Source organism: Crinia signifera, chromosome 5, assembly GCF_055691185.1.
Source record: "Crinia signifera chromosome 5, ASM5569118v1, whole genome shotgun sequence".
Lineage (NCBI taxonomy): Eukaryota > Metazoa > Chordata > Amphibia > Anura > Myobatrachidae > Crinia > Crinia signifera.
In genome coordinates, this window is record NC_139221.1 from 321,130,730 (window position 1) to 321,150,751 (window position 20,022).

The following is a 20,022-nucleotide window of genomic DNA, read 5'->3' on the forward strand; positions in this document are numbered from 1 at the left end:
GCCATCTACTCAGAGCCAGACCACTGCACAATTGGTGACATACCCACTGGAATAACAGCCATATAAAAGGAAATCTATATCACTGAGACTATTGCTCACTACCTCCTGTCAATTTGTATCTGGAAGCCGCTCTGAGGCGACCATCCAGAACTGCACGTTCATCCTGGTTTACCTCTACTCACCCATTTGGGACTGTGGACAATACCATCTGCCTACAATTTGCCACCATCGGGACTGCTCGCCACCTGGTTACTGTCTGGTCGCTATACAAACATTGGAGATTCATTCATCCCAGTTTCCCATACCATCGATCACCAGTGGTAATATGCTCTGCTTAATGTGTTCACAATATTCATGAATGGATGTGTATTTATGGAATTCCATACATTTTAATATATTTAAATGTATTTCTATTCATTTTTTTGTAATACATTGTAATAAAACTATTTATTTAGAAAACCGTTCATCTCTATTCACTTTATAAACAGCCGTCACCGGTACATTCCATTTATTCCCTACTTGTTATAACCCCTCCATTGGGGCTGACAACCCCAGTACCAGCAGCCAGTTAGAGGCGCTCCTCCTAAACTTTTTTCCTTTTTATTCACACCCAATTACACTTGGCCATAGGATCTGCAAAAAGCTTTTGAAGTCTGGGTTTTGTGGCGGGTGTGGTATATTTCACCGACAGTTGGGATTCCGACAGTCATTACTCAGACGTCGGAATCCCGACTGCACAGCGGGGGGGAGCACAATGAAGCCCCTTGCAGGTTTTCTGCGCTCGCCACGCTGTGGGCACGCTGCGCTCGCCACCTATTTTATTCTCCCTCTATGGGGGTCATGGACCCCCACGAGGGAGCAGTTGGGATTTCGACGTCAGAGTAATGACTGTCAGAATCCCGACTGTCGGGGAGCCGTTTGGCACCCTTTGTGGCAGCTTTTGTGAAAAATAGAAAAATCGTAATCAAGGATAATGTGCACATAAACCTCCCATGCAGTTAAGGTGAAAATAGTAAACAAATGGATTCAAACATTTGATTCGCAAGACAAGGTAAAAAATAGATGCATTGGGACGTGTAATCGCTTTGCCTGGATTCTATGTATATACTGAATGCTGTTTTAATTGTCTTTCTTTGTGAGTGCATTTTATTAAATTCATCCATTTTTGTTTGAAATGATCTGCACTATTGCCTATTGTTCTGTTCTCCCACTTCTATCAAAGGGGAGTCTGTCTTTTAGTGGTGAAAGTTCATCCCAGTTGCCTGGAGGCAAGATAAATATTGGTGCCCCAACCCCCCCCCCCCCCCCCCCCCCCACACACACACACACACACACCACCTTATATAAAAATATGTTATGTATATTATGTTTAAAATGAAGAGCGTGTGACATCTATGGTCCTACTAGGAGGGGGAGTCAGCCACAGAACCGTTATCAATGGATTTCAATTAAGTGATTTAAACTTGCAGGGGAGGAGTGGTGCCCCTTGGAACAGGAGCCCGGCAGCAGATGACTCCATTGCCTCCCAGAGTTCTGCCTCTGTGTCTTTTTCAAATCCTTGCTATAGGACTGGTCTGGAATTGTCTCATGGAACTTTTAGTTCCTAATTTACAGTATTGTTTTTTTTGTTTGTTTTTCTCTCCTGTGTTTATCATTGTCACCTCTTAGCTTTTGTGGAAACAATTGTTACTTTTCAAATATTTGGTTTCCTTTGCCTAAGGGAGACAAAAACCAAATCCCCAATTATAGTCGGCATTGGGGCTGATAGGTTGGCTCCCAGGCGAGTCAGTTACCCATAGTAAATAACCGCAGATAATACAGCCCAAAAGCCATTTCAACATGGTTGTGTTCCTCCGCCATGGCTGTTACTAACTGAATCATTAATTATGATTTTTTTTAAATATATAGGCAAGCAACAATCTAGGAATTAGTACATAAAGCATTTCAGCTCAGTGCGTACAAGCCAGTAACACTTACTGTAAGTGTTAGCATTAGGATAGGCCAGCCACAGAATGGCAAAACAAATACTCATGTACTGTATATGGACGTTTCGTTCAGTGCCTGGAAACTAAAAACTACTACAAAAACCTGAACCTTTTTGTCAGTGGTTCTCCATAATGAGGAACCTGGTCAATCTGACAGACTTCCAGCGCTATTTTTAAAATACCTTTTGTCTTCTTATCCCCAATCAATGAAACTTCACACATCAGGGTCCTGACCTGCAACGGATAATCTTACAAGAAATTGACAATAGACACAAATACAAACCTCTTATAAAGAGATATTCTGGATTTATACATTTAACGTATAAGTCCCAGGGGTTCACTGTAAGGAAGAACAGTTATCTACTGTAGGTATGTGAGATTTATTGTCTTTATTCCTTTGCCCTATACTATACTATTATTATCCCTCGACAGATCCCAGATCATGTGGCGCTATTTTGTACACTATACAGATAGGTTTCATCCCCTAACTAGACCAATTCCTGGTCGAGTGAGACAGGAGTACTGACCACTGTGCCAACTGTGCACTCATGCATGTAAACTGGCACGCAGCTAAATTCATTATGTAAACCAGATACAAATATATATATAGAAAAAAGAAAAGGTATAGAGGTGCGCTGGTATAAGTTTCACCTAAGACATATATACTTTGGTAAAGCAATATATAACATTTTTTTTTTTTTTACAACAGTATAAAAACAATAGATGTTCACACAAATATTCGTATCTTAATTCATCCAGTGTTTGATACCACTTTTGGCTAGTGTTTTCCTGAAAACTCTATTCGTTTCGTCCCGAAGGGACTTCTTCAGGGGTAACAAGGTATCAAGCACTTGCTCTCTGACTGATGGTATCCAGTACACTTCTAATATGGAATGTCAACTTTGTGAAGACATAAGTTGGAAATTTTTTCTACAGTATATATGTTCTAAAATGATGATACACTGACAGCCTATACCTATCCTATGGTGTTGTCCATTTTTTGGTCTTCCCACCATTTGAGAATGAATTTACTATCGAATGATACCTTGTTACCCCTGAAGAAGTCCCTTCGGGATGAAACGCGTAGGGCATTCAGGAAAACACTAGCCAAAAGTGGTATCAAACACTGGACGAATTGTGATACAAATATTTGTGTGAACAACTATTGTTTTTATACGGTTGTACAAAATAAAAAAAATGATTTATTGTTTTACCAAAGTGTATACGTTTTAGGTGAAACTTCTACCAGCGCACCTCTATACCTTTTATTTTTCTATGACTTTTTCATACATCTGTTAACAGTGAGGTATAACGCAGTGCAGCTATCCTACAGCGCAGGAAAGGTCACAGCCCCCTATCTCTATAAATATATATATATATATTTATATATTTTCAGATTTCAGATCGCAACAAGCAATCCTGAATAGGCCCCAATGTGTATCTAGAATAATAAGTGTAAATACAGTAATACTTAGCCTGCTCAAGTTTTTTTGAATACTGTATAATTGGCCTTAATTCAGATCTGATCGCTGTACAAAATTGTTCTCAAAATGGGCAAAACCATGATGCACTGCAGGTGGGGCAGATGTAACATGTGCAGAGAGAGTTACATGTGTGTGAGTTATTTTGTTTCTGTGCAGGGTAAATACTGGCTGCTTTATTCTTACACTGCAAGTTAGATTTCAGTTTCAACACCCCCCACCCAAATCTAACTCTCTCTGCACATGTTACATCTGCCCCACTTGCAGTGCATGTGGTTTTGTCCATTTTGAGAACAATTTTGTACTGCGATCAATCTGAATAAGGGCCATTGTGTACTCTGCAAAATATACCTGTATATAGACAATAGTACAAATGTTATCACAAGTCAATAAAGAGGTTAATAACCCATACAAACAAAATATTTTCTTTGCAATAGAAGAAATGTGTATTTCCTTACCTACAAATTTAGGACCTTTTTCAGGTCCCTTCACAAAGGGCATTCTTTCGCACGGGGACCGATGTTTTGTTACTGCACTTGCGCAATAGTTGGATCGCTGGGTGCTGGCACCCAGGACAGCGGGTGGGTTGCGGAGAGGGGCGTGGGGCGGCCCCATAAGCATACAGTATGTGAACACCCAGCATTTTATGGGAGCTGGGCATTCTCATGCCAATAAGGCCGTGACGTGATCGTCCAATTCCTTTTGAATGTGCAAGCATATGTAAGGGGCCGAACATCGAATGTTGTGGGTGTTCCCCTGCACGCTGTAAAACATACATTCACATCAGTGGCGTAATTAGCTTTTGGGCGCCCCTCCGCCGTTAAAGGGAGGGCGCCCACCCACCCACGCACCCCGCCGCACCAACCTCCGCCCGCCCACCCCGCCGCACCAACCCTCACCCGCCCCTCCGCACCAACCCTCGCCCGCCCCGCTGCACCAACCCTCGCCCGCCCCGCCGCACCAACCCCCGCCTCGCCGCCCATGCAATCCCCCCCATCCCCCGCAGTCTTACCTACACTCAGTACGCGCTGGACCAGGCTCCCTTCTTCTGCTATGAGGACCACCACAAAATGTCCGCCCCCATGCAGCAGACAGTTTCAGAGAACTGTCTGCTAAATGGGGGCGGACATTTTGTTGTGGTCCTCATAGCAGAAGAAGGGAGCCGGGACCAGCACGTACTGAAGACACTGACAGGTTACTAAAGACTGCGGGGGATGACGGCGGGGTGTAACTATAGCACTGCAGCCCCCGGCGCCCGCACATGCACAGCGCCCCCCCCCCACACGGTCGCGGGGGCTGCGGTGCTATAGTTACGCCCCTGATTCGCATGCTGTGCGAAGGAACGCGACTTGCAAGGATGCGACTACGCATCCGAGCAAATCAACCAGAATACCCCCCCCTTAGTTTCTGCGACATAACGGATTACTGAGAACTGCTACAAATACTTAACCCTTTGAGTACCAACACCTCTATGAGGGATGCGCAAAAATATCCCCCAAAAACTCCAGCGTCGCTCACATTTGTTATATAAATACAAGTAAAAATGTTCTGCAAAAAAAGATTACATTTCCTATATAAAGGTAACATTATAGGTCATTGTGATGAATAAAAATGTTTATTAGGCAATTTTCACACCTATTTTGACAAATTCACGTTTCACTCAATGGGTTAAACATTGTTTTCCCGTGGATTAACTGTTTTACAAAAAGGTGTTTTCCTGTTTTGTTTTTTTTTACATCATTCCACTTGATTGACCACGAATAGAGCCGGGAAGGTATTACCCCACTCATACGCACTCCTGGTTACCGTCTCACAAAGTAAAACACTGGAATATAATTGACGGCTCACCGCATCACGGATTGTGTTACCTTATCTTGGTTACCCAGGCCGGCTGTTCTGGGTTCACCTCATAATGAAATCTATGTTTACCGAAATCAGGGTCTCAGGCTGATATAAACCCTTCATTCACAGCTTTATTTCCTTTCATCAAAGATGTCTGAAATAAATACGGTAATAAATGAACAGTATAAAAAGCACAAAAGCACTAACATGCTGTCTGTCAACAAAAGGTGACTTACAGAGGAGCAAAGGCAAATTGTCCAATTGGCAATCCAATGGATTTTTAGCATTCTGTAGTAATCGGTTAACAAAACGCAGGAAATTCACTTTGTGTGCTCAAGTCAGACCAGGCTTACCTGGGACATCCTCCTCCCACTCGTTTCTTGGGTCTCCAAGGAGGGGGCGGGGCTAAAATAATGAAATGTTGTTTATATGCCAACGCTAGGGCGATGTGGGGGGGATGTGGGAGGATTGCCCATCTTTTCAGGGGCCAAGAGGAGGACAAAAATTTTTTGGAAGCCTCCTGGCCAACCATGATTCTGATCTGAGTGGAACAGAGTTGGGTCTTCCCTTGAGTTCAGAACTCTGGTATAAAACCAAATCCGAATGGGGTAGTCTCGAGTTTTGGATTGCACGTAAGGGGAAGCTGGTTGGCAGGTCTTCAGTGACATGGTAGACAGTCAATAGGTCGACATGAAATGGGTCAACAAAGACAAAAGGTCAACATGCAGTAGGTCAACAAAGACAAAAGGTCAACACAAGAAAAGTGTCAAAGTGGCAATGGTCAACACACGAAAAGGTCTACATGAGTTTTTCACAATTGTTTCCATTTTTAGGACTTTCAACCTTCTCCAGGGGTTACATGCTCATTGCCGGGGATATCTTGTGCCTTTAGCCACGCATGTCGCACCTGCAACAAGGCTGAGGTCCGATGACTGTGGCTATATATCTGTACATCTGGCCTGACCCCTGCACATGTGGTGCCATTATGGGCCTAATTCGGACCTGCTTGCTGAGCTGCGGGTGTTCAGAGCCCAACGAGCAGGTAACCACCACCCAATGCTCTGTGAAAACCCACTTATGAAGGGGTTTGACTTTTACTTACCATCTACTGATTTCCCCTCTTCTCCCTGGTGCTTGCAGCAGTTGTTTAGCACAGGACTCACTCGGCGGCTGTTTCTTGGGTGGGTGGTTACATCAAGTGCCCACCCCTAGCAGCCCGTTAGGCTGGGTACTCCCAGCGTTTCCTTGGGTGCGCACACCATTTTTTTGGCCACTCCCATGAAAAGCTGGGGATCCACCCCAACACAACCACCACCTGTCAATCGCCTTGCAAGTAGCTCGCAACCTGACCTAGCGCAAACACATTGAGGACATGGGCCCATGCTTAGTACAAAATGAGGCATGAGGGCCATCCACACCACTGATAAGCTGAGGATAAATGACAGGCCATCTACCATATGATATGTTTTATTTCAGTGATATGTACTAATAAAATACCATCATTGTCATCACAGAGCTCGATCAAAGATTTTATATTGGGAGTCAGATTTATCTTTTTTCGTGTTCCCTGGTTCAGAAATCTGTGACTATATTCAATAAAGTAACAATTATTACCCATGCGGTTATTTAAATTATGGAATTAATTAAAAAATTATCTTTATCGATTTGGGGTGTACACTGCGCTCGCTTAAAGTGGCTAATGGTTTGGGCGCTGCTTAGCCTCAGGGGTTACCCGCTTCCCCTGTGGGTCATAAATGGAAACAAAGAAGGGTTGGGCTGAAGCGCTGCCTCTACGTGTAATGGTATAATAATGAGGAGAGGTGTTTTGTAAGATAAATGTTTTTATTTTAGAAATGTGCAGGTATCACTGTAAAATATGGCATGCGTGGTGGGAAAAGGCTGTTCCCAGTCGTGACTGGAAAGTCTTTCCTCCAGGTAAATACCCGTCCTTCTGTCGCTGTTTAAGAGCCCCGAGGGGAATGAGGGTGTCAGCGGACCCCTTTATACCATAAGCCCAACTGGGCTTATGTCTCTTTAGGCAGTCAAATAGCGACAGTTCACTGGGTTGTGGTAGTATAGTCTGGCACAAGTGTGCTTAAGTTCGCAGAAGTGTGGTACATCTAACGACAATTGCTAAAGGTGTGCAGGAGTGCGAGGTAACGTATTTGGGATTCAGCGAGGTGCGGCGTCCCGCTTGCTCGCTTCTTACCCTGTGTGTCCTGCGGCCGGAATGTCCTTCCGTGCTCCTGCTGAGTCTGGCTCTACCCCTCTGTGAGCGCAGCCGCGCTGGATGGGGGAGCCTGTCCGTGGGTCTGGGGTGACGCTGCAGCCGCAGCGCTCGGGTCCCCGTTGCTGTGTGCCTGCCCGGTTTCACTGGCGTCAGTCTGGACGTGACTTCCGGGTCTCGGATCTCGCGAGATCAGCGTTGATCCCCGGAGTGACGTCAGACGATGCCGGTGCGCTCGACTCCCGCCGGAGGAAACTTCGCCGTGGTTCTTAATTGCAGGAAAGATTCTTGATGTGGATGCTGGGTGCCTTGTGTCCAACGCGTTTCGGCCAGTAGGCCTTTTTCAAGGATAATGTCTGTGGTTACTGTTCTGGGTTTTAAGGCTCTGGTTGCCATTGATTGGTTGCTTTTCCCGCGATTGTATTGGTCCTGTGTTTCAGAGGGAGGTATTATGCAGATTGGTCCTCTCTGATAGGTATAAGAACGTTCATTAGAAAAATTAAGGGACAACAAAGAACTGATCATAAAACCAGCGGATAAGGGTGGAGGGATAGTCATATTGGACAAATCAACATACACAGCAGAAGCACACAGAATCCTAGGAGATACTAACACCTACACAAAATTAAAAACAGACCCGACCAAACAATTCAAACAAGAGTTACAGATATTATTAAACGAAGGTCTGGCTTTAGGAATAGTCACCAAACAGGAGTATGACTTCCTGAACCCGCAACATCCGGTAGTGCCGGTATTCTACCACCTACCGAAGATACACAAGCACCAAACACAACCACCAGGAAGACCCATCATCTCCGGCATTGACTCCCTCACCTCAAACCTATCCCAGTATATTGATCACTACCTACAACCCATAGTCAGCACACAACCATCTCACCTAAGGGACACAACACATACATTACAGACACTACAGAACATCAACTGGAAGGAGGACATGTGGCTGGTCACAAGTGACGTAACAGCCCTATACACTATCATTGATCACACACAAGGAACAGCAAGCGCCGAACACTTTCTCACAACAGACCACACCATAAAACCGGAACAGAGAGACTTCATAATAAAGGCCATTAATTTCATTCTTACCCACAACTACGTATGGTTCGACCACAATTTTTATTTGCAGCACACAGGGACCGCTATGGGGACCAAATTCGCCCCAAGTTATGCTAATTTATTCATGAGCAAGTGGGAGGAGGAATCCATCTGGAATGGGCATAACTTTGGGGCGAATTTGGTCCTCTGGCGCAGGTACATAGATGACATCCTGTTCATCTGGCAAGGCACTGAAAAAACACTGACAGACTTCATCACATACATAAATTCAAATAACAAAAACATCGTATTCACAACCACATACAGTAAAACACAAGTCGAATTTTTGGATCTGGACATACACATCAAACAACAAAAAATAGAAACCAAGACTTACCATAAAAAAGTGGACGTCAACAGTTATATATCATCTGACAGAGGACATCACAACAACTGGATAAAAAGTATACCCCTAGGACAATTCACGAGACTCCGACGAAACTGTACTGACATAACCACATTCAAAACACAAAGCGAAGCACTCAAAACACAATTCCTAGACAAAAAATATGACACACAACTAATCAACGACGCATACCAAAGAGCAGAACAAAGAGACAGAAATGACCTTCTAAAAACAAAACCAAAAACATCAGACAAACCAAATAACGATATTTATTTTATCACACAATTCAGTGACTCAGCTCAACAAATCAAAAAAATGGTCACCAAAAACTGGAATATCTTACTACAGGACGAAACCTTAGCGGACATACTACCACCACAACCAAAAATAGTTTACAGACGAGCACCTGACATAAAACAACAGCTAGTGAGAAACCACATACCACCAAAAGAAACCAGACAGAGCAAACTGGACAATTCAATAAACACAAACGGATTCCACCGTTGTGGAGTATGCATAGGATGCAAAACTCAAAACAGTAAAACACATAAAACCACAAAAACCTTCACATCCACAAACACAAAAGAAACCTTTACCATAAAACATGAAGTCACATGCCATACTAAAGGCATCATATACCTGATAACATGCACATGCGGTCTACAATACGTAGGCCGCACCATCAGACCCTTCAAAACCCGCCTGGCAGAGCACATCAGAAACATCCGTAAAGGCTATGAACAACACAGCCTTTCTGCACATTTCAAACAGACACACGCACAAGACCCCAAAGACCTAGAATTCTGCATAATCACAAAATTAACACCAAACTGGAGGGGGGGGGACTTCGGGAAAACACTTGACCGTGAGGAGCTTAAATGGATATACACACTGAAAACATTAGAACCAAAAGGTCTAAACATAGACTTCAACATCGCTTCAATAATTTGAAGGACTAGAAACCAGCAAAAACCTTACCACTCTCTACCACACCACACCAAACATCAGACATATCAGCCTAAACCAAACCACATAAGAACAATATGGAGACACAGTACACATAGATCTTTCATATAACTTTTGTCTATTTATCCCAATCACACACTGTACTCTATCTCTCCTACTTCATCACAACGTGATTCTGACTCATAGAACCCCAGCCCAACCCATTAAACGTGTAATAGCTTAACAACATGACCATGACAACAGGGACCCAGCAACACCAAAAAACTTTCCCTCAGAAACAGCTTGGCATAACCAGCTAGAACGCCTATAATTAAGATCAACATCTCCCAAACAACACACTGCTATATACAGCAATTACAGACGCATCTAAATATAGCACATAGGAATAGAGGACGGATAACCCTAACCAATTAAGACCCCAGCAGACACTTCTGCACGCACTCTATCTCTCCCACCCTACCACCCCCAACCACCCTTCCACCGCATCATCTCAATCAGTTAAACGCAGACAGTCCCTAAGATAGACACCAACAGTAAACACCATCACAACACACCATAAACGTAACCAAAGGGAAACAGTATTTCCACCCTAAACCCATTTGAATCAGCTACAGCATACCACCCCGCAAGCCCCAGTAATTCAATCTATTACATAATACACCACAGGTGGAACCCATGAAAGGATAGTAGGGAAACACCCCACGAACGTTCTTATACCTATCAGAGAGGACCAATCTGCATAATACCTCCCTCTGAAACACAGGACCAATACAATCGCGGGAAAAGCAACCAATCAATGGCAACCAGAGCCTTAAAACCCAGAACAGTAACCACAGACATTATCCTTGAAAAAGGCCTACTGGCCGAAACGCGTTGGACACAAGGCACCCAGCATCCACATCAAGAATCTTTCCTGCAATTAAGAACCACGGCGAAGTTTCCTCCGGCGGGAGTCGAGCGCACCGGCATCGTCTGACGTCACTCCGGGGATCAACGCTGATCTCGCGAGATCCGAGACCCGGAAGTCACGTCCAGACTGACGCCAGTGAAACCGGGCAGGCACACAGCAACGGGGACCCGAGCGCTGCGGCTGCAGCGTCACCCCAGACCCACGGACAGGCTCCCCCATCCAGCGCGGCTGCGCTCACAGAGGGGTAGAGCCAGACTCAGCAGGAGCACGGAAGGACATTCCGGCCGCAGGACACACAGGGTAAGAAGCGAGCAAGCGGGACGCCGCACCTCGCTGAATCCCAAATACGTTACCTCGCACTCCTGCACACCTTTAGCAATTGTCGTTAGATGTACCACACTTCTGCGAACTTAAGCACACTTGTGCCAGACTATACTACCACAACCCAGTGAACTGTCGCTATTTGACTGCCTAAAGAGACATAAGCCCAGTTGGGCTTATGGTATAAAGGGGTCCGCTGACACCCTCATTCCCCTCGGGGCTCTTAAACAGCGACAGAAGGACGGGTATTTACCTGGAGGAAAGACTTTCCAGTCACGACTGGGAACAGCCTTTTCCCACCACGCATGCCATATTTTACAGTGATACCTGCACATTTCTAAAATAAAAACATTTATCTTACAAAACACCTCTCCTCATTATTATACCATTACACGTAGAGGCAGCGCTTCAGCCCAACCCTTCTTTGTTTCCATAAAAAATTATCTTGTTGAGTTCATTAAATCAATCATGCAGCCGGCACAAAGGCAGGAATTATTTGTTTGCTAACAGTTATGTAAATGATCCAGCATTTTATATAGAATATAAAGGGGGAGATGTACTAAGATTCAGAAAGAAAATGGAGAGAGATAAACCGACAACCAATCAGCTCCTAACTGTCAAACACAGCCTGTAACATAGCAGTTAGGAACTCACTGGTAGGTATTGGGCGTAATTTGACTTGAAATCAGGTGTATTCTATATCGACCAACAAGCAATGCTTTAATATACTGTACTGTGCCTTTAAGGATTATTTGAAGACATTATTTGTTTTTAATTTTCAGAAAAGCCATGTTCTAAGTAATTGAGCTCCAGCTGCAGATATAATTCACCACATACAGGTAATATAATACGTATAATATGTATTCCAATATCATGCCTTTTCTGTAGTCCCTTTCCTCTATGTAACGGCGCCTGTCATGTTTGAGCTGAGGGTAGATGTAAGTTTTAATTTCCTCTGTAATTACCATATTTTCCAGCAGATAAATTGGACAGGGCAAGTCCTTGATTTAGGCCATAAAGGAATGATAAATCATTCACTTACATGATCTGATAATTTCATGTCTTCCGCAGGATTCCAGGAGTACAGCATAATAGTTCAAACTGTCTTTTCAGGGTTTCAAAGGTTGTGATAAAATGGAATCTGTCTCTCTTTCTGTGCCGCGGTCCTCTGTGACAGTGTGAGAGATATCTTCTGTACAACCACTTAATTGCAGCAGGAATCTTGCTCTGAATAAGAGATGGAAAGAAAGAAAAAATGGAAGACATACAAGACTTGCGCTATTGTCTGCTGCAGTGGCGTAACTATAGCCCCGCAGCCCCCCCCGGAGGCGCTGAGGGACTGTGGGCGCTGGTCTGTGGGGCTATACTAGTTACTACTAGTATGCGTTTGTGTGGCAGGGAGCGGGACATATCGGCAGTGCCACCCTCCTCCCACCCAAGTAAAGTTAAACACCCCCTTACCCCTCTGAATGCCGCCGCCGCCGCCACATTCAGGGTCCCGCAGCGCAGATCTTGTCCTTGCTCCGTCTCCTCCTGCAATTCTAATGAAAAATAACTATCAGAAGATGGCTACCCCCACACAGCAGACAGTTTTTTGGGAATGGGCCTCCTCTAGCATCCTTAAAAACTGTCTGCTATTAGGGGCAGCCATTTTCTGATTGTCACTTTTCATTAGAATTGCAGGAGGAGACGGAGCCAGGACAAGATCTGCGCTGCGGGACCCTGAATGTGGCAGCGGCATGCGGAGGGGTAAGGGGGTGTTTAACTTCACTTGGGAAGGTGGGTGGGAGGGCTAGGGGGAGGCGGCGGCACTGCCGATATCCACGTGGGGGGGGGGGGGCGCAAATATTCTAGTTACGCCACTGGTCTGCTGTCTGCAATTAATGACGTAATTAGAAATTTTGCCCCACAGCCAAGAAAGTTCCTGCCCCCACCCCCCTTCCCCCCACCCCCTCTACATATATATTTTTTTTGTGGGGTTACAGATATTGCATGCTTATTGGCAGGTACTGTAATTTACTTGGATAGTAAAGTAGGAAGAACCATCTTTATGGTGTCCATGTTGACTTTCTGTCAATGTAGACTTATGCTGGCCACACATCAGACCAACTTTCCTCCAACCAACTAACTAGTTGGTTGGACTGAAAATCTGGTACTGTATGGGGGCAAATGCCAATAAGAAACTTGCTCACAAATGCAGAAGAATGGACAAAAACATTCAGTGAAATTGTTTAAATCAAATAGGTCCAACTATAGTACATTGTCTGAGTGACAGTTGTTGTCCATTTTCTGATTTGGGAAACAAATGATTTAATTATTAATTACATTTGCTCCCATCCAGTACCAGGTTTTTATTCCATCCAATCAACTAGTTGGATGGTTGGAGAAAAGTTGGTCTGATGTGTGGCCAGCATGAGGGTATGTGGACCATTCTTAGGTGTCAACCTAGTCACTGTCGACACTTAGTGGCCTGCCTAGTTACTGTCGACCTAGACATTGTCCACCATCTACTGTATACCATAACCCTCAGTCATCCTGGTGAGGCAGCCACCTAGGGTGCACTACAGGTATGTAGGATTACCCACGAAATAATAGGTTATAGAAGACATGACGCAAAGGCCCTGATTCTAATTCCCTTGGTCCCCTGAGGATAGTTTGATGATCTCTCGCAGCAATGTTGGCACTAAAAGGGTTAAGTGCTATGGATATCTGCTTTTGATTGTGTCCCCTGTGCCAGTGAACAAACAATGAGAGATCCCTGGAAAATCATGCATAAGATAAAGCAGAATCTCATTTTGGCTATGGCATTTAACAGCCCTTGGTGAGTATTTCACTCATCAGCCAATGAGGAGTATGTTTACTAAGATGAGAGTTCTATTGGAGATGGGATGGTGCCCATAACAACCAATCAGAATGATCTTCTGTTTGGTTGCCCATACCAACATCCCACCTTCTATAGAACTCTCACCTTAGTAAATAAACAGGTATACGGTCACTAGGACTACACGCATTAGATCGACAAGCATTAAATTGACATCACTAGGTCAACATGCATGAAGGTCAACATGACTGAATGTCAACATTGGGGTTAGGTGGACAGGGTCATTAGGTCGACACAAGCATTAGGTCAACATGGTGAAGGTTGACAGTGAAAAGGTTGACATGGTGATTTTTTTGAGCCGACATGTGCCGACAGGTGGTATTTTATGCCATACCACTAGGACGTGGTAAGAGAATAAAATAGTGCGCCAAGCATAGTGTCCATGTCGACGACATTGGCATTCAGGTAAAATAAATGAAAAACCCCATGTTGGCCTTTTGACTGTCAACCTTCCCCATGCCGACCTAATGCTTGTGTCGACATAATGACCCTGTTGACCTAACCCCATGTTGACCTTCAGTCATGTTGTACTTCATGCATGTCAACCTAGTTGCTGTCTATCCAATGATTCATACCCAAATAAACCCTGAGAGTGCAGCGAGGAAGGTGTGAAGGAATAACTGCTACTGTGTGAGAGTTTGTGGTCTTATTAGATGCAGGGGGTCCGTGGTGTACGAAAAACTGGAGTCCCTGGTGACGTCTAATGCACATCGCACCACTGGCTTGATCACAGAAGTCATATTTATGGTGCACCTTATGCCCAGCCTTGTAGGATCTCCCAAATGTACAGTATGATACAGTGAGAGGTAAGCAAACTCTGTACATATACCAGTGCTACGGTACATACTTACAGGTTCAAATCTGTGCATCATCATCCTCCTAACAAATCTGTGCATCACCCTCCTCCTAACAAATCTGTGCATCACCCTCCTCCTAACAAATCTGTGCATCACCCTCCTCCTACCAAATCTGTGCAGCACCCTTCTCCTAACAAATCTGTGCATCACCCTCCTCCTAACAAATCTGTGCATCACCCTCATCCTAACAAATCTGTGCATTACCCTCCTCGTAAAACAAATCTGTGCATCACCCTCCTCCTAACAAATCTGTGCATCACCCTCATCCTAACACATCTGTGCATCACCCTCCTCCTAACAAATCTGTGCATCACCCTCCCCTAACAAATCTATGCATCACCATCCTCCTAACAAATCTATGCATCACCCTCATCCTAACACATCTGTGCATCACCCTCCTCGTAAAACAAATCTGTGCATCACCCTACTCCTAACATATCTGTGCATCACCCTCCTCCTAACAAATCTATGCAGCCCACTCCCCCTAACAAATCTGTGCATTACCCTCCTCCTAACAAATCTGTGCATCACCTTCCTCCTAACAAATCTGTGCAGCACCCTCCTCCTAACAAATCTGTGCATCACCCTCATCCTAACAAATCTGTGCATCACCCTCCTCCTAACAAATTTGTGCATCACCCTCCTCCTAACAAATCTGTGCATCCTCCTCCTCCTCCTAACAAATTTGTGCATCACCTTCCTCCTAACAAATCTGTGCAGCACCCTCCTCCTAACAAATCTGTGCATCACCCTCATCCTAACAAATCTGTGCAGCACCCTCCTCCTAACAAATCTGTGCATCACCCTCATCCTAACAAATCTGTGCATCACCCTCCTTGTAAAACAAATCTGTGCATCACTCTCCTCCTAACAAATCTGTGCATCACCCTCATCCTAACACATCTGTGCATTCCCCTCCTCCTAACAAATCTGTGCATCACCTTCCTCCTAATAAATCTGTGCAGCACCCTCCTCCTAACAAATCTGTGCATCACCCTCATCCTAACACATCTGTGCATCACCCTCCTCGTAAAACAAATCTGTGCATCACCCTCCTCCTAACAAATCTGTGCATTACCCTCCTCCTAACAAATCCGTGCATCACCCTCCTCCTAACAAATCTGTGCATCACCCTCCTCCTAACAAATCTGTGCAGCACCCTCCTCCTAACAAATCTATGCAGCCCCCTCCCCCTAACAAATATGTGCATCCCCCTCCTCCTAACAAATCTGTGCATCACCTTCCTCCTAACAAATCTGTGCAGCACCCTCCTCCTAACAAATCTGTGCATCACCCTCATCCTAACAAATCTGTGCAGCACCCTCCTCCTAACAAATCTGTGCATCACCCTCCTCCTAACAAATCTGTGCATCACCCTCATCCTAACAAATCTGTGCAGCACCCTCCTCCTAACAAATCTGTGCATCACCCTCCTCCTAACAAATCTGTGCATCCTCCTCCTCCTAACAAATTTGTGCATCACCTTCCTCCTAACAAATCTGTGCAGCACCCTCCTCCTAACAAATCTGTGCATCACCCTCATCCTAACAAATCTGTGCAGCACCCTCCTCCTAACAAATCTGTGCATCACCCTCATCCTAACAAATCTGTGCATCACCCTCCTTGTAGAACAAATCTGTGCATCACCCTCCTCCTAACAAATATGTGCATCACCCTCATCCTAACACATCTGTACATTCCCCTCCTCCTAACAAATCTGTGCATCACCTTCCTCCTAATAAATCTGTGCAGCACCCTCCTCCTAACAAATCTGTGCATCACCCTCATCCTAACACATCTGTGCATCACCCTCCTCGTAAAACAAATCTGTGCATCACCCTCCTCCTAACAAATCTGTGCATTACCCTCCTCCTAACAAATCCGTGCATCACCCTCCTCCTAACAAATCTGTGCATCACCCTTCTCCTAACAAATCTGTGCAGCACCCTCCTCCTAACAAATCTATGCAGCCCCCTCCTTCTAACAAATCTGTGCATCCCCCTCCTCCTAACAAATCTGTGCATCACCTTCCTCCTAACACATCTGTGCAGCAACCTCCTCCTAACAAATCTGTGCATCACCCTCCTCATAATCTGTGAAAATGTGTGTCTTTTAGAGCTACATTTATTAACTTTTTTTCCATGCTGGTATCTACAGATGGAGCCGCTGCCATCCTTGGCCGGCGCTGGCCAGATCCCTTTCACTGGCGAGCGACAGCAATAGAGACTGGGACGCGCGTGCATCTCACGCGCACTCGCGTCCCAGTATCACGGCGGCTGGGCAGTGTCTCGTTGCCCGTTTCCGCTTCAGGGAGACTCTGCCCAGTTCGAAGGTGGGGTCGGGGTGGTGAAGGGGACCGGCAGCAACGGTGGGGGAAGCAGCAGGGACCCCCGCCAAGCTCCGTTGCCACGGGGCTTCTGCATTACATCTGTGTACATCTGTATTAAAAACTATATAAATATAAAAAATAAAAAAAAATGTGTCTTCAGCTACTGTATACTTAGATTGTCACGTGGAAGTATTACAGAAAGTAAAAAAAAAATCTATTTTCTTATTGTGTGTTTACATTGGAATCTCACAGAAAGTGCTGCACATTTTATTCCTACAGTATCTCCAAGGGCGGTTTGGCCATAGTCGCATCAGGGAAGATTCCTGGTAGGCCGAGGCACCCGTGAGTCCACCTGTCAGTCAGTAATAGAGACGTTGCCCTGCCTAGAGTAGTGGTTCAGCCCCCCTCCTGTCTCCCACTCAAAGAGCCTTTGCCCGTTACAGAACAGAGTAACTGATACTGCATATTCTCAACTAAGGTGGACACCCATTTATATTTATTGGGACATCTGTTCAAAGCACAGGAGTGGGTTCTATTTGGTGGTGTAATAATTTCTGGGGTTGTTCTGGGCTCCCCTAGTGGAGGTTTGTGATGTTTTGCTGTTTATGGTAATGATTTGATTGTCTGCTTGATGGAGGTTTTGGGCTTTGTTGTCAGTTTCAGTAGCTGTATTATGTGAAATGTGGAAGTTTGGGGTTTGTCAAAATAGCTAAAAAGTTTGGGGGCAACTAGACTGCCAACGGCTCCTACAGGTGTAGTGATGTATTAATCCCCCCAATTTTGGTGTTGGTTCCACCTACATTTGATTTAATGCCCTCATGTGAGGCCACTTCTTAAAATGTTTCCAGGGCCACTTTATCTCACTAGATAACAATAGCAGAAGCATACTGTACCAGTCAGAGGTAGCAGATTATCTCCCACATAGAGAATTGCATAGTGTCTTCTTTCCCCTGATTAGCCTTCTGTCAGGCTAACAGCCGAACTGCGCCTAATGGACGTGCACCCTCCCTCTCTTCAACCATCCAACCCGAATACCCTATATCATATATTCTTATAAAGAGCCCAATGGCTCACAACAGAACCAGCAAATCTCCTGGGGTTTTTAAATCACATACAGAAACCTGGAAATATACCTGCCTTCCATCACTATACCAGATACCCTGTCACTCAACATATACATAGTTACTATTTATGTATGTGGATATTCCCTTTAAATTATGCATGTAGTGAGGGACATTTAAATGCTATCAAGATTCACTTCCATTCAGTAATATATGAAAGCTATCGCCTAATTCCAATATCTTCGCAGTCATGCTTGCTTCAAAATAACCAAATTAATATATACCGTGTTAGTAATTGTGTTTCAGATTCTAATTATTTGTCAAAAAACTAAACCTTCCGCAGTAGATCTATAACTTTCTTGACCTGAATTTACTAGAAAGGTCTGATGTAATTAGGCCGATACTGATATCAATCATTCAACTAATGGTTTCCCATTTTATCATCAATTACACTAAACATTTTAGACAATGATCACAGAGCCCCTTTCTTACGCCACTTAGTTGCATTTCTGTCATTGCCTCTAATGGAATTTTAAATCCTCTTCTAAAGTAACTACCTGTGGAGAGCATTTTAAAATACCAATTAAGTCAAAGCTAATTATTGCAATCCCTGAAGAAATAGCAATTCAAGTTTGTGGCTGTAAGCTCTGTGATTGTTGATAAAATTGCACTTTGATATTTAATATTTTTCAAGGATTTTTCTTTGATATGTAATATTTTCAAGGCTATTACTTCTAATTAAGTATTAGTTATTTGCTTATTCTGGATGGCATTGTGACACAAGCTTATATTAATAAATAACTAAAATATGCATTCTAACTTTTAATTAAATTATATTTATTAAATTATTTAACTAATATTTGCTATTATTTTGCTAATATTTTTGTTGTTATTAGTAGTAGTATATAATAGTAGTATTATGTTTATGATGATGATGATGATTATTATTATTAATCAGGGGTCAAAGTGAGGGGGAACGGAGTGGAATTGCGTTCCACCACCTCTAATGGTGTGGTGGAACGCACAGTATTTCTCACAGAAAAGCCTTATAGTTTAAAGGGGGATGCCAAAAACCCTACCACTGGCCCTGTCTCTGCCTAATGGGGGGAAGGGAGGGGGGTAATTATGTGGCATAGAGAAATAAGTTCCCCCACCTCTGCATGACCACTTTAAGCCCTGTTATTAATATTAATACGGGTTGAGTATCCCTTATCCGAAATGCTTATGACCACAAGCATTTTGGATAAGGGATTTTTTCAGATTTTGGAATATAATTTTTTTCCATGCTTACCTGGTACGCTGTTGGTGCCCCTATAGTCCCCCAATGTCCACGGTGTCCCCCGCATCCATGGCAATCTTCAGGATCCTCTTCAGTGGCATCTCCGGTCCCATGGTAGCATTGCACGAGTGTGCGGGCGCACCGGTGACGTCAAAGGATCGAGCCCGCGCACTTGCTCAATGCACCCCTGGGACCAGAGATGCCGCTGAAGAGGATCCTAGAGGCTGCCGTGGAAATCAGAGGATGAGGTAAGTATGAAAAAAAGGGGTGGGGAAAAAAATATATATTCTGAAAAAATAGAATATTTTGTTTTTTGGAATACATGGAAAAGGGAAATAATAATAATAATAATAATAATAATAATAATAATAATAATAATAATAATAATAATAATAAGTAGAAGAAGAAGAATTTTGTTCCA

General features: G+C 44.1%; 1 long non-coding RNA gene across 1 annotated transcript in view; it reads left to right on the plus strand.

The window, feature by feature from the left end:
* LOC146079778 (uncharacterized) overlaps window positions 1-12,079 on the plus strand; it is a 143,601-nt gene extending 131,522 nt beyond the window's left edge. Inside the window, exon 3 of the long non-coding RNA XR_014474748.1 lies at window positions 11,977-12,079. This is a non-coding gene — a long non-coding RNA (uncharacterized LOC146079778). The remainder of the gene's footprint in view (window positions 1-11,976) is intronic.
* Window positions 12,080-20,022: the final 7,943 nt, after the last annotated feature.